Raw genomic sequence first — 14185 nt, forward strand, 5'->3', positions numbered from 1 at the left:
GGCTTCTCTTGAGATGGCCGAGGGGATTCACACACCTAATCTCTTGGAAGAGCCCTTGGTGTAAGGAGACACTTTAACCTTCAGAGGCACAAGCAAAAGCCAGGTCCTTGGCTTTCTCCCCAAGACCATACTTTCCTGACAATGAATCACCAAATTCTACTGTCTTTTGTAATCCAGATAGGTTGAGAATCTGCTAAATTATCAAGGCCTGGTTCCTTCGTGTTTAACAATTACCCCCTCAATCTATCTCTTTCCCTTTATACTTTGCTATAAACAGCAACAGAAGCAGTGTCTTCAATATTTTGCTTGAACACCTCCTTAGTTAAATATCCAAGTTCACTGTTTATACATTTTGCTTTCAAGTTCTCATTCCCCTGGCAGTGACTTTAACACCCATATTTCTACCAATAGTCTTTTTGTAACAATTTAGATATTCTCTAAGACTGTGTGCCTTTTCTACCATGCTCCTCACTGATTTCTGAGTTCTCACTAGCAGAATCATTAACATACACATTTTTAGTTTTAAAAACTTTATTATCCCAGCCTCTATTGCCTGATTCAAAAGCCAGTTCTCCATTTTTATTTGTTATAGCAGCATGTCATTCCAGATAATGTCTGTATTAATTTCCTATTGGTGCTGCAACAAATTACAACAAACTTCATGGCTTAAAACAACAGAAAGTTATTATCTTACAGTTCAATAAGTCTGAAATTTGAAATGGGTGTCCCTGGGCTCAGAGTCAGGATCTGTTGTCAGGAGGGCTGCGTTCCTTTCTGAAGACTCTAAGGAGAATCTGCTTTGTTTAGTTTCTGCTTTTTCCATCTCTGGCGGCTGCCCACATTCCTTGGTGTGTATGTCTGCGTGTGAATGTGCATGTGTGCATGAGAGAGAGAGAGAAAAGGAAGAAAAGTAGTTAAATTTGTATTTATTTGATTTATTTTCATGGGGAGCCAGGGATATGTGGGCCAGATGTGTATAGGGTGAAGCCAGTCGTGTGAAAGACGAGTCCACAAGTAGAATTTGCACTGACTTTAATAAGAGAGGATTGAAGAAAAACATTCAATAATTTGGGCTGATTAAAATTTTGGCCACAAATGAGAATCAATGCACACTCTTTCCTGCTCCTAGCCTTCCATCCACTATTTCTCTGCTGCATCCTGATCTCCCTAGGGAATGTCTGTCTACTCATGCTGGAAGATTTCATTCTAATGTCACCTCTGAAAAACTAATCGGAAGCAGACTTAAACTATTCTCCCCTTGACATCTCACAGATTCTGGTATCTATTTCCATCACAACTCATCACACTGCATTTTGATTTATTATAACTGTTATTATTATAAAGTCTGTTTCCCCATCATCGCTGCCAAACCCCATGCCCCTCCACCACCAAAATTCAGGGCAGAGATTTCATTTGATTCAAGAACTGCAACTGTGGCTCCAGAACCTTGCACAGTGCCTGGCAAGTGGGAAGTGCTGAGAGAGGCGGTTGGGCGGGAGGGATGGGCAGGAAGAGATCCTAAGAGACTCCCATCAGCTCAAAGGGAAGCAAATATACTAAAACTCAAAAAACCCCATGTTGTGCTTTGCTTTGTTCCATGATCTGCAAGAGCCCGAGCAATTAGGTTTTTCAGAACATGCTACTCTTGGCTCTGTCGTCCCAGCCAATCTCTCCACATATTGCAGGGCCTATTTCCACTGAGACCTTTCTCACATTCTCCTATTTTTCTCCAGTCCCTTGTGCATGGCAGCCCCTCAATGGCAGCCTGCTACTTCAGAAGTGTTAGCTCACTGTGATTTATATTCCAGCTGCCTTCTGGAAGGGGCTGTGGTCCAGCTGCACATTTGTATATTCATTGAGCCGTACTCCCTACTCCACAGCCTCCTGACAGCTGCAGATGGCACAACCATTTTTCATAAGGTATGGGAGAGGAGGAGAGGGACAGGCTTAAACATCACCTGGAGGAGACAGCAGCTTTGGAGCAACCAAGAGAGCAAGATTGATAGAGAATTAGAAACTGAATAGGGAGCAGATAGTATCTTCTTATTCTATTGACATCCACTTAAATCTACTGTATAGCTTCATCATTATCAATTACCATTACACAACTGCAGAACGTTCTAATACCCTGGAACTGTATGTAGGAGCTTATAAGTAAAGGCTTTGAACTTTAGCTTTCTCTCTTTCTCTTTCTTATTCTTTCTTTCAGTATGATCTTGCTGATCATAAGCCCTAGAGTGAACAGCTCAAGAACAAAAAAGAACAAGAAGTTGAAATGGCGGAACCTGTACAGGAAGCAAGTTAGTAAAAAAAAAAAAAAAAGAAAAGAAAATGATCAGAAGCCCAGCATTCTGCCAAGAGTGGAGTTTACAGAGAAGAAATTACCCATGGGTATTGGCCACCATCTCTGTGATAGCGATAGCTGTCGACACACCAAAAACAAAACTGCTGGCCCACAGAAGGAATCCAGGGACTCACAGCTAAAAAAGAGGTGTATTTCTCCAATGAGACAGCCTGCATTTTAAGGAAAAAAACCAGTGGGCCACCTACCTGGGTTACTCTCCCCTGGGTTTCCACAGTATATAGTCCATATTTTGGCTCCTGCTTACATAAAGCTTAACATGACCTACTTGTGCTATTTTCTGTATGTTCCTTTCATAAATCTAATCTCAAGAATTACATTCCTTTAGGACCAGAATTGAATTACCTATTTTATTTTTCAAGCCTGATATTATTTAACATGGCTGTGGGCAGAGTTTGACTCTCTTCAGATACCTGTCCTTCCCATAAAATGTTCAGGTCATAATAAACAAATTTTGTTTTCTCTGCGATGAGGCAGATCATCCTTGTATTTTGAAATGAATATTCATTTGCTTCATTACTTTAAACTGCATTGGATTTCTTTCAATTTGAATGTAATTTCTATTGACAAATTAGCTCAAAACCTGAGCTCTTTAATTTTCTTTCCTCTTCTCTCTCTTTTTTCCTCTCTTCTTATCTCCTCCATCTATCCATGAGATCACTCCGGAAGACTGACGAAGAGTATTCTAGACACCATTGAGATTGAGCATATTTATACTATTTAACCACAAGAGGAATGGGGACAGTATGTGAGGCAAACTATATTATCTAGAGTAATATTATCTAGGATTAGGCTTTCCTCAGGACCTAGCCTCAGCCTCATTCATGAAGGCTAGCAACAAAACCACATGGTAGGATCTCACACAGGAAGACTCATCTGTCAGGTACATGTGGGGGTATTGATGACAATCACACATACATAGGAGATACATGATATTCTTTTTTTTTTTTTAAGATTTTATTTATTTATTTGACAGAGAGAGACAGCACAAGTAGGCAGGCAGGCAGAGAGAGAGGGGGAAGCAGACTCCCTGCTGAGCAGAGAGCCTGATGCAGGGCTTGATCCCAGGACCCTGAGATCATGACCTGAACCGAAGGCAGAGGCCCAACCCACTGAGCCACCCAGGGGCCCCGAGATACATGATATTCTAAAAGAACAAGTCTTACTGTGTCAGAAAAAACTTTCTCCTAACAAATAAAAACTTTAGAGATCAAAAAGAATCTACTTGGGAGTGCCATTTTCATTTGAGTCTTACATGATACCACTTTCCACCAATGTGATGGTTCTTTGTAATAAAAATGGGCTATCAAAGGAGTCATACACAATGCTCCTTACACAATATTATCAGGGCTTTTATTTCTGAAGATACAGATTTAAAATTAAGTCAATAGGAAAAATATGCTTTCCTTTTTCAGGGACTTAACTGATTGTTTTCAACAATGTACCAAGAAATATCTGAATTTGGGAAACCTAGTAAGAAAGTTATCCCAGTCCTCAGCAGAGAAGAACTGGAATCAAAGCATATTTCTTACCATCACTCTGTTCAAAGAGCCAGTCTGTCCCTATTTAGGGTCAAAAAACCCCAAGGCAGAAGAAAGAAGGTACTTCTAATCCACGTGGAATCTGGACTACCAACTTTTCTAAAACACAAGTAGACACAGAGGCACTTGATTCCTTTCTCACGAGTTTTTTGAAAGAGCAGACTGGCAACCCCACATTGGGGAGAAAATGAAGAATGATGCACAAAGAAGACAAGACGGGATTGAGAAGGTAGAGGTGTCAGGAGAGAGGGTGTATTCATGTGGCTCTCTTCCAAAGTTCTAAACTATGAGGCAGAGGTCCCCCAGAACCTTGTGTGCTACAGAGTGGATTAGTGATATAAGGTCCCAATTCTTGGTCCTTTCACTCTGCACTATCCCAGTACATTCTTCATGAGAAGAGTTACCTGAACTTCTATCAGGGTTCTAATATATGCAGTGAGAAGACAGGAATGGTCATGTTCAGGAATAGAGCAGGACACTAATCACCATGGGGGCTCTGTCAGGTATGGGGTGGTGAAGGAGCACAGTGATGAGCAGTGGCTTCACCCTGTGAATCACTATATGGTTAGGACTATAGACTATGGTCAGAAGACTTTCAAAGCATAACATCCACCATAGAACAGCAGGGTACTGAAGATCACTTCTTCTACCTGGTGGCAGAGAAAGAAGGGATCCTGCCATTCCCAGAATATAAGGTCTCGGTTAGTGGCTCTAAATAAGAATCTGATTTGAGGGGCACCTGGGTGGCTCAGTCGGTTAAAACCTCTGCCTTCGGCTCAGGTCATGGTCTCAGAGTCCTGGGATCCAGCCCCGCATGGGGCTCTCTGCTCAGCAGGGAGCCTGCTTCCTCCTCTCTCTCTGCCTGCCTCTCCACCTACTTGTGATCTCTGTCAAATAAATAAATAAAATCTTTTTAAAAAAGGAAGAATCTGATTTGAGCCTGGAAATACACACACACAAAGAGTATAATAATCAAGATATATTTATCAAGAAGATAAGGACAAAAAATTCTGATTAGGAGGTAAAACACGTGATTCCAAAAGGTTCCCAATAATTGGGGCCAGGAAAGAGACTGGAAACTCAAGAACAACCCAGGTTAGAACACAGCTAGATGATTTCAAATTTTCTGGACTGAGAATCACATAATCCAGTCTCAAGAGATAACTTTATATTACATCCCACTGTCATATTACTTCATATAACTTCATATACTTCATATTACTCCTCTTTATAATAAGAATTCTTACAACAACCCTAAGCAGAGAAGACTGAAAAATTCATCCTAGCATTTAGAGATAACTAAATAGACAGGCTCTACAACCATACCTCTTGTCTTATATTTCCTGTGTCCTCCCTGTCCCAGGATCTATACTTTCCTCTTAGACTTTGTCTGTGTTATAGAGACTTCCTGGACTCATATCTAGCTCATGCTTATTTCTCTGAGAGCTGACCATGACCTGTCGACCCTGTTGAAGTGTGAACCAACCTTCAATGTTGGGGTCAAGTCACCCTTCTTCCACCCCAGGACACAGCTGACTAAATTTTAAATAGATTATTGACCCAAAGTGAGCCAGTTATATTATCTTTCCTAGGAACTTGAAGTTAGGACATAGAGAATCTAGCTAAAAAATAGTGGGGGGAAAAATGGGGATGCATGGAATCTGAAAGGTCAAGTAAGAGCTCTAACCATGGATCCACTTCCTACCTCATATACACCAAGGCATATAAACCTTATGTCCATGAAAAGAACAAAGCAAATGTGCTGACAGAAGTGGGGGTGGGAATACTTTGCAGAGATGGACAGAGAAACCTAGCCTTCAGTTTTTCTAGTTCTTGGGACACAGCTTTCCTTTTTGCCCCTGGGTTTTTTAAGTTTACTCTGATGCCTTCCGTTAAAGTAGTTCCAGAGGTGGTTTTTTGTTTTTTGTTTTTTGTTTTTTCTTTTCTTACAACCAAGATATCCCTGACAAAGACAATTTAGATTCCCTCTTTAGTGGAGTCACTCTGATACTCTACAAGCACCCAGTAGTCGGGTAGGTCAAGCTAGACCAGCCTTGATCTTCCCGTCTTGTGGTAGAAGCTAATTATGTTAATCTCATTTCCATTCTTCATCATTTTTCACTGACATATACCCCCTCCTCCGCCCTCCTTCTCAGCCAGATCTTTTCATTGTGTACCCTGGAAACTGTATATTGTGGAAAATTAAAATCTCTACTATTTTAGCTATTCTATTTCTTACTAAATGGAAATAAGGCTGTCTCTGAAAGCCAGGTTTTCATTTTCAGTTTATTCAAATGAGAACATACTCACTCTCACACCATTAGTGCCAAGAGGTCATGAGAAGGAATCATCACTCTCCCAGCTCCCCTGTACCACTGTCGAGTTCTACCCTACCACAGAGCTTTCTTTTGACAGCTAAATCAACCGCTATCTACATCGCTTTCTTGCTGCTATGTATTGGGGGGGGGGGTGTGTGTGCTGAACTGTCACCACCATGGTTATCCCTTTTTACACGGCAGAGACGTGTGCTATTATAAGTTTCCTATTATTTATAAGATTCCTATTCTGCATGTCCACTGTATATAAATATGACCTCAATTTAAAGAAAAATTCTTTCTACTTGGAACATGTAGAACAGTTTGTTTTTCTGATTCAAGATTTTCGAGAGAAAAAAATCTTTGTCTCTAATCCTTATACTTCCTTTCATGGTGAGAAAGTATCACTAGCTTTATACACCTAGACTCTTTTTTTCTCCTGCCTGAGGTGAGGTGATCTAAATGATTTATGATTCTGGCTATGGACCCAGGCATGCATATAGCCGTCTCTTCCTATTCTCTTTTTAGAAGCTCATCTCTCTTCAAAGAGCATGTTTTCTTTCCTTTTTCTGATAATCTGAAAAGGGTCTGCCTCTCACTCCCCAGAAGTCTTCAGGGGTCCACAGCTCCTAAGCCTGGGTGGCTAAGCCTATGGTTCTATATTAGACAGTAGGCTTATAAGCAGTTATAAGCCACGTTATCCCAAATTAAATCCAGTAGTAGTAATAAAGATAGTCTTTTGATCCCTGTCTGTTTTAATTCTTATATCTTTCTTAATTGGTTTCAAACTTAGATTGAACAAAGGATGATGTTTATGGGGTCCCATAAAACTCCCAACACTATAATTCAGTTATTTGGAGGTAATCCCCCCATCTCCATGAGGCATCTAGGCAATCTATCTCTGCATCCCCATGCCCGTCCATGTTCCCATATTCTTCCATTTATAGACCATTAATTCAGTAACCTTGTTCCATATTTCCTTGATCCCTTTAAGTCCAAGAGCCCCCTCTTTCATTCTACTTAACAATCCATTCCTACTGCTCTCCCATGGCACACCCTGCTCTGCTTCATGCCAAAGTTCAAGTTCCATCCTTTTTAACCACAACCTTCAAAATGGCCAGCTCTCTCATTTCCTTTTCCCATTATCCTTATCCTCCCCTCTCATTGGTTATATCCTACCTCTTAATACATCACTTTTCTCCAAATCTACCAGGTCTGTGAACTTCTATCCTTTCACATAGAGCCTGTATTCTGTGGTTCATCAGTCAACATCTTTCTGGCATGCAAGTTGAATTCCTTCTACCTTGGTTATTTACCTACCTACCTTAAAGAAAATCCCCCAAATATACCAATCTATATGTCTACATTTTGCATATTTATACTCCAGCAGCTGGTGCACATGGAGAAAATCCACTACCCTCTGGATCGATGCTACCCCTGCCATCATCCCTGCTGAATCTTCACTGATATACTATAATCTTTGTGTATTTCTCTGCTTACAGCCTGTCCAATTCATAGCTACTACAAACTGCCACATTCTTTGAACTTCTAATCTATGCTTTTCTCCTCTACACTCTGAAAATGGCTTTGCTTCTCATCCTCAAGATAAGGACAATAGTGGTCACTGGGTAACATTTCCCATGAATTCTTACCTACCCTGTTACACAGAATTAAATCCACAAACATTCTCATCTCCCTCCCACTGTTCTTAGAGGAAAAAAGAGACCTGCTTAAAGTATATCCTTCCTTCTTAAACAAGGTTCCAGCCTAAGGGCTCCAATCTCATCAACAAACTCTTCTATCCAAGTTCTCCTTCATTGGCTATTTCTTACTAGCATATGAGGATATGAGTAGGCTCAAGTCTCATCTATCTGAATAAAAATATTTTATCCCTTCACTTATTGATAATTACTACCACATAATTTATCTTTTTTTTCCACAAGTGTACTTATAAAATATTTCCACATACCTCTCAATCTATCTTGTCAACCCATCTCAGGCACCCATTTTGAGTTCCTATCATACGTGAATTCTTGGTAACACTGTTGGCCATGCTCCCTGTGAAACTTTTTCTTCTCTGGGATTCACTTCTGATTCTCCTTCACCTACTTTGATAGCTCCTTTCTATATTATTATACTTCATGGCTCTTCTTCCACCATCTGCCTCCTAATACTTAATGTTCCCAGAGGGTTCTCTTCTCAGTCTTCTTCTCTTTTCATTCTGCACACCCTCTTTGCATGAGGTTTTCGGTATTCACAATTTCATCTACTATGTATAAATATAGCTGCAAAATCTTTACCTCTCACTCACACTTTCTCCTGATTTATACCAAAGATGTTCATCACTGTATATTTCCATCTAGAATCCTCTACAGAAACCCCAAACTAAGCACTCCTCAAACCAAATTCATCATCATCAAGCATAAAATCTGGCCCTTTCCTTTATTTATTAACTTAATGAAGCTAGCCATATCTATGGAGTAGCCTATACCAAAAATCTGTAAATCATCTTCTACATCTACCTTAACTCCATATCCAGCTTTCACAATGTCTTCCCTTTTCTACTTTAACACACCTCCTATCTATCACCTCCTTTGTGACCTTGTTATCATTTTCCTAGTTCCTATATTCACAATTCTTGCTTAGAAAATTGTAGAAGTTTTCTGATTGGTTTCCTTGTCTATCCTTATCTTTGTCCAATCCATCTTATATACCAACACCAGGGAGATCTTTCTAGTGTATACATCTGATCATGTTATTCTCCAGCTCAAGATGGTTCTCTGGCTCCCTACTGTCCTTTAAAAAATTCAAATCCCTTAACATAATAACGTGTAAGTCCTCATTGTTTAGCTGTGGTCAAGCTCCCTAGTCACACTCAATACATGTTTGGTTAACTGAACTGAATGACTTAGCCATGGTCATACAGCTGCCAAATGGTGGAACAAGGACTGAAATTTAAAGTCCTTGGACTACATGCCTAGCATTTTCTTCATTGTGGCATCCCACCTACACCATCATCTTAGTGACACCGACATATGTCAAAAGAACCTAAAGGCTATGAGCAGCCCGATACTACTAGTCACTTCCATGTTCTGAGGGCTACATTTTAACACTTTTGTGGCACATCAACAAAAGTCATCATTACCAAATGAAAGTTGGCCATTTTAGGCAGAAGCAGCTTCAGTTTCTCAAAGAGCTCTTGGGAGAAGAGGACAGTTCCACGATGATTAAATATTAATTAGAGTTGCTGCAAAGCAAGGAATACCAAGTGGCCATCCCAAAGGGGACAACTTTGTCTGTAATTTCTGTGAAGTCCCAAATTTTGCTCAACTTGGACTCTTTTCAAGTAGTCTATTTCTAGGTAAGACATTTTAAAACTTAGTTTCTTGTGGATGGGTAGGTAAGAATAATTTGTTTGGGTTTATCTGGCATTTTGAATCACTTTATTGAAATCACTTTCCTGTCTTAATGAAATTAAAGTGAAATTTTCAATCCTTCTAGGCCTGTGGTCATATGGGGCCATGTTTAAGCCCCTCTCTTTGGTTTTGCTTTCGTTGCTGTTTCCAAGCCAGAATCCTCTTCTGACCTTTAATTATAAGGGGGGAGAAATCTGAAGTAATCTATAAGATATACCCAATGCCATCCATCCTGCCATCTGAGCACAGGGTAGACGTAAAAAGCCCCTTCCAGTATATCTTAGGCCCCAGTTTACTTCACAGAACCCTGGATTTAACTTGCATACTGTCTACTGCCAGGGGAATCTGCTTTAGTGAAAGGAGAAGGAACTGCACACAGCCAACCCAGCAGAGGCTCAGCATCTCATTCCCAGAACTTGCTGGGACCCATTTCTCAGCTCTTTGACCTGAGACAGGGAGAGGGGCGTGCTGTGTGTTCCATGGAGGTGCGACAGCACAGTTTGTAACTCGGCAGGAGCCAGCCACAGAATCCAGCCATGAAGACAGGTTTCGTGAAAGAGCCTGAAGGTGTCTGCTGCACCTCACACTAATTTTTTCTCTCATAAAGAGCTTGGTGTAAAGTCATTTAATTACTGGGTGTTAAGTGAACAGCTAATTATGTCAAGTTGGTGAACTCCAGGCTCCCAGGGACTGGTAAGTTTCTGTGTTTTAGCCTTCCTTATAGCACTCACTTGGCCTTTCTCTCCTCACCCTCAGCTGCGTGGATACTTTAGGGTATTTAAAAAAATAGTTGTATTGAAGAATACAGAATTATTCAATGCTAATTGAAATAATGGCAATATTTTTAAAAGGTTTTTTGAAAAAGATAATTGTTGAAGACTGAAAAATGTGACATGGTGGGAAAGTGAGAATTCTAGAATAAAAGATCCAGATTTAAATTCTACCTTTATCATTTGCTAGCCATTTGCCTTCAGCAAATTATTCAACTTCCTGAGCTTTGGTTTCTGGAAAATGGATATAAAAACAACTTTGCAGGTTTACCTTTCTATCTGGCCAGTAAATTTAAGATTCCTAAAGGCTCATTTCTAAGCTTTTCTATCTTATTTCCTTCCTTGGTGGTCTCAGTGACACCGATGGCATCATCTATGCACAGGCATCTCCCAGAATTCTATCCTTGACACACGTTTCTCCTCTGATTTGCCGATATATGCGTCCTACTGCCAACCTGGCAACTGCACTTGGATGTTGCAAATGAAACCCCAACGCAACCCCTCCTGCACCTCCCATGGACCTCTTCCAGCCTTCTCTGCCTCAGGCTATGGGTTCACTACCCATGCCATTCCACAAGCCGAAAACTTCAGCACTATCCTTGCCTGCTTCTTTTCCTTGTCCCCAATATTCAATTCATCAGCAATTCTATCAAGTTTTTCTCCTAATATTGATTGAATATGTACTATTTTCTCCATCTCCTTGGATGTCACACTGTTACAAATTAGTCGTCATTTCTCACCTTCGACATCCTCCTCACTCGTTTCCCTGTATTCATTTTTGCTACTTCTTTCCAAATCCATTTTCCTCCTAACATCCAAAGTGATCTTGGCAAACAAAAATTTAGTTCTGTTACTGTCATCTACTTCAAACAGTTAAGCAACTCTTCATTGCTCTCATGATGGAGACCAAAATCCCGTCCAAGGCCTACAAACTCTAATCTGTTCTTATTTCTCCAGCTTCCTTTCTCACTTTTCTCTCTATTCCTCTGAACTCCAGTTTCATTGGATATTTTGTTTTTTAAGTGGACCCTCTTTCTTCTTGCCACAGGGCCTCTGTACACACAATTTTCTTTGGAGCATTACTCAACTCTCAAATCTACCAAATACAAATACGTATCTTCATTTATTTATAATTAATTTTACCCCTTTCTAAAAACAAGAGTTCTAACATCATTACCTCAAGGAAGCCCCCCAACTTAAGCTGCACATCTGTGCAAGTTTCACCCCACACAAAAGCACTGGCTGAGGGGCAAGTGATGGGAGGAATTGAGTAACACTCACAAAACCCCTATATTCTGACACAGACCTGCATCTCCTAGGACATCTTTATCTAATTTTCTCAAAGGTGTGGCATGAGTTAGCAGCTTATCCAATATCCCCAACCTAGGTCAAAGCTCTGCAATTCTTGCTGTCATAATACCATATAGTCTCATCATAATTGCAATTTTATATTTACTTTCATAACATTATGTGTTTAGTGTCTATCCTTTCTAGTGGTCTATGTCTCCTAGTAGCTCCCAGGAACTATATTTAATTTCATTAACATTGCATCCATTGTCTAATATAGCCTTGACATTTAATAGATGCTCAATAAACATTTGTGGAATGGATAAAAAATGAATGACAATATTACTATGAGGATAAATTTTTGTTTGTGAAAGCAGCATGGCATTACCTGAAACATAGCAAATACTCAATATATATTTGTTTGAAAATGAAAATGAATGATCTGCCACTCAAATATTAAGTGACTCAGTTGGGGTCACAGCACTATTAAGTGGACAGTGTGAGGAGTTGCCTCTGAGGTGACTCAGTGTATGGAGATGCTCAGGAATAGTTTTCTTTCAGTGTAGAGGGCTTTGAAGATTGAACATGTCCACTTGGGACATGAGACTCTTGTCATTCTTTTCCAGTATCATATTCAAGGCAGTATACTGGAAAAAGTGCCTTCACGGGCAGCCTGCTTACTCTTTTGGCAATGGTCAGATAAAATTAGGCATTTATTTGGTTGGCACCACTTAGAAAAATTGAACTGAGGGCACAAGTCCAATAAGACCTCAGTCGCTCTCTCAGATAAAAATCATTAGGATCATCATAGCTTGCATGTATTGAGTACTTTTGTGACAGGCATTATGATAAGTACTCTATATCCATTATTCATTTCACCTACAACAATCCTACCAAGTATTAGGTTGAGCTATACAAAACTGTCAATATTTGACCCCTTGACCTACCAAAATGGCAATTTTTTATTTCTCAACCTACTAGATGCCATTACTACCATTTTAAAGATGAGGAATTGAGGTTCCAATAGCTAGAATTAGAACCAGGCAGTCTTAAGACCAGTCATGGGCAGGAACTAGAAACCAAGAATCAGGTCTCTGATAATTACCAAAGGTTATTTTAGGCTTTATAACTTCCCTATAGTTACTATTTCAGTTCTCCTAACTGTATCTCTGTGCCAGCTCAGAGTAAAACTCTTTACAGTGAAAGGGGCTGTGTGTGTGTCTCTACAGAAAGACTACACCCCACTTCCTACCCAGATCTGGAGAGAGAAGGATGTCAAGGATGGAGTGAGCAGCAGCACTGCTGAAGAGGAAAGCAACTGCAGGCTGTCTCCAGGCTCTGCAGGAAGGAGAAAAAAGATGAAGAGCCCCTGTGGCACCTGCTTAGAAGTAAAAAGATCTGAGTGGAATTTTTGACAAGAAGTGAGGCCCACAACATCTGTGGTCATGCCCCTTCCTACAGCATCAGCCAGCCGCCTGGGGACCTGAAGTCCTATTCAGGTCTCTGCCTTTGCTAGGTCTGAACATTAGTACCAGAAACACAAATGGAGGAAATGTTACAGGTCACATGCTCCACATACCTCTTTTCAAAGATGAGAAAGCTAAACAAGCATTTACTGAGCACCTACTATAAGCCAGGTAATGTACTAGTTCTTGGTCCCAAAGGTGTGAACTCGAGAGGTATAGTCCCTACCTACCTTTACAGGGTTTACAAACTGAGCAGAACAGTCCATCACACTAAATTACAGAATAATAAGACTAAAAGCCTAGGATGCAATTATAACAGTGGACACGGCCAGGTGTGGAAATTTCGTGAGGAAGGACTTAAACTGAATCTTCAAGAATTTGAAGTAGGAAAGCAAAGAGAAGCTGACCACTGAAGCCAAGTGGTCCACTTGGTGTCACAAAATTAGCTTTATGGTGCAGGACAACTTACAAGCTTCTCTGTGCCTGGTGTGTAAGCAGGGTAATGTTAGTTAATTCATGGAACTGTGATTATTAAATGCACAAGTATATGTAAAATACTTAGTACATAACAGCTGCTCAATAAGTGTCTCTTCCCTTCCTCCAGTTTTTCCTGGTCCAGTATATCTTCCAGTATGAGACTTTATTCTGGTATGCCTTTAGTCTTAGGACACCAAGTCCTTCAGGGCCAGTAATTTAGTTTGTATTTTTACCTGTTTAAATTGTTGCAGTGTTGGTCTTAGAAACTGCAAACACAATTTGAAAACTATGGCCTTTCCCATTACTGGAACAAGAGCTTTACGTCACAGCCAGGGACCGGATGCATTCTGCTTTTTCATCTCTAACTACTGCCCATGTTCTCCCATAATTAAAACTCTTCACAGATGACTTTAGAAAGAAGAAAAACTCACATTATTTCAGGTATGTCTACTTTGTAATATCATTCTAAAACTGCCTAACGGTCTATTAGAGATGCACTATTTGGGGGGGGTCCTTCTTATCAATAAGGTGCTAATTTTATTATCAATAAT

The sequence above is a fragment of the Lontra canadensis genome, unplaced genomic scaffold (assembly GCF_010015895.1).
Source record: "Lontra canadensis isolate GAN:19392208 unplaced genomic scaffold, GSC_riverotter_1.0 scaffold106, whole genome shotgun sequence".
Lineage (NCBI taxonomy): Eukaryota > Metazoa > Chordata > Mammalia > Carnivora > Mustelidae > Lontra > Lontra canadensis.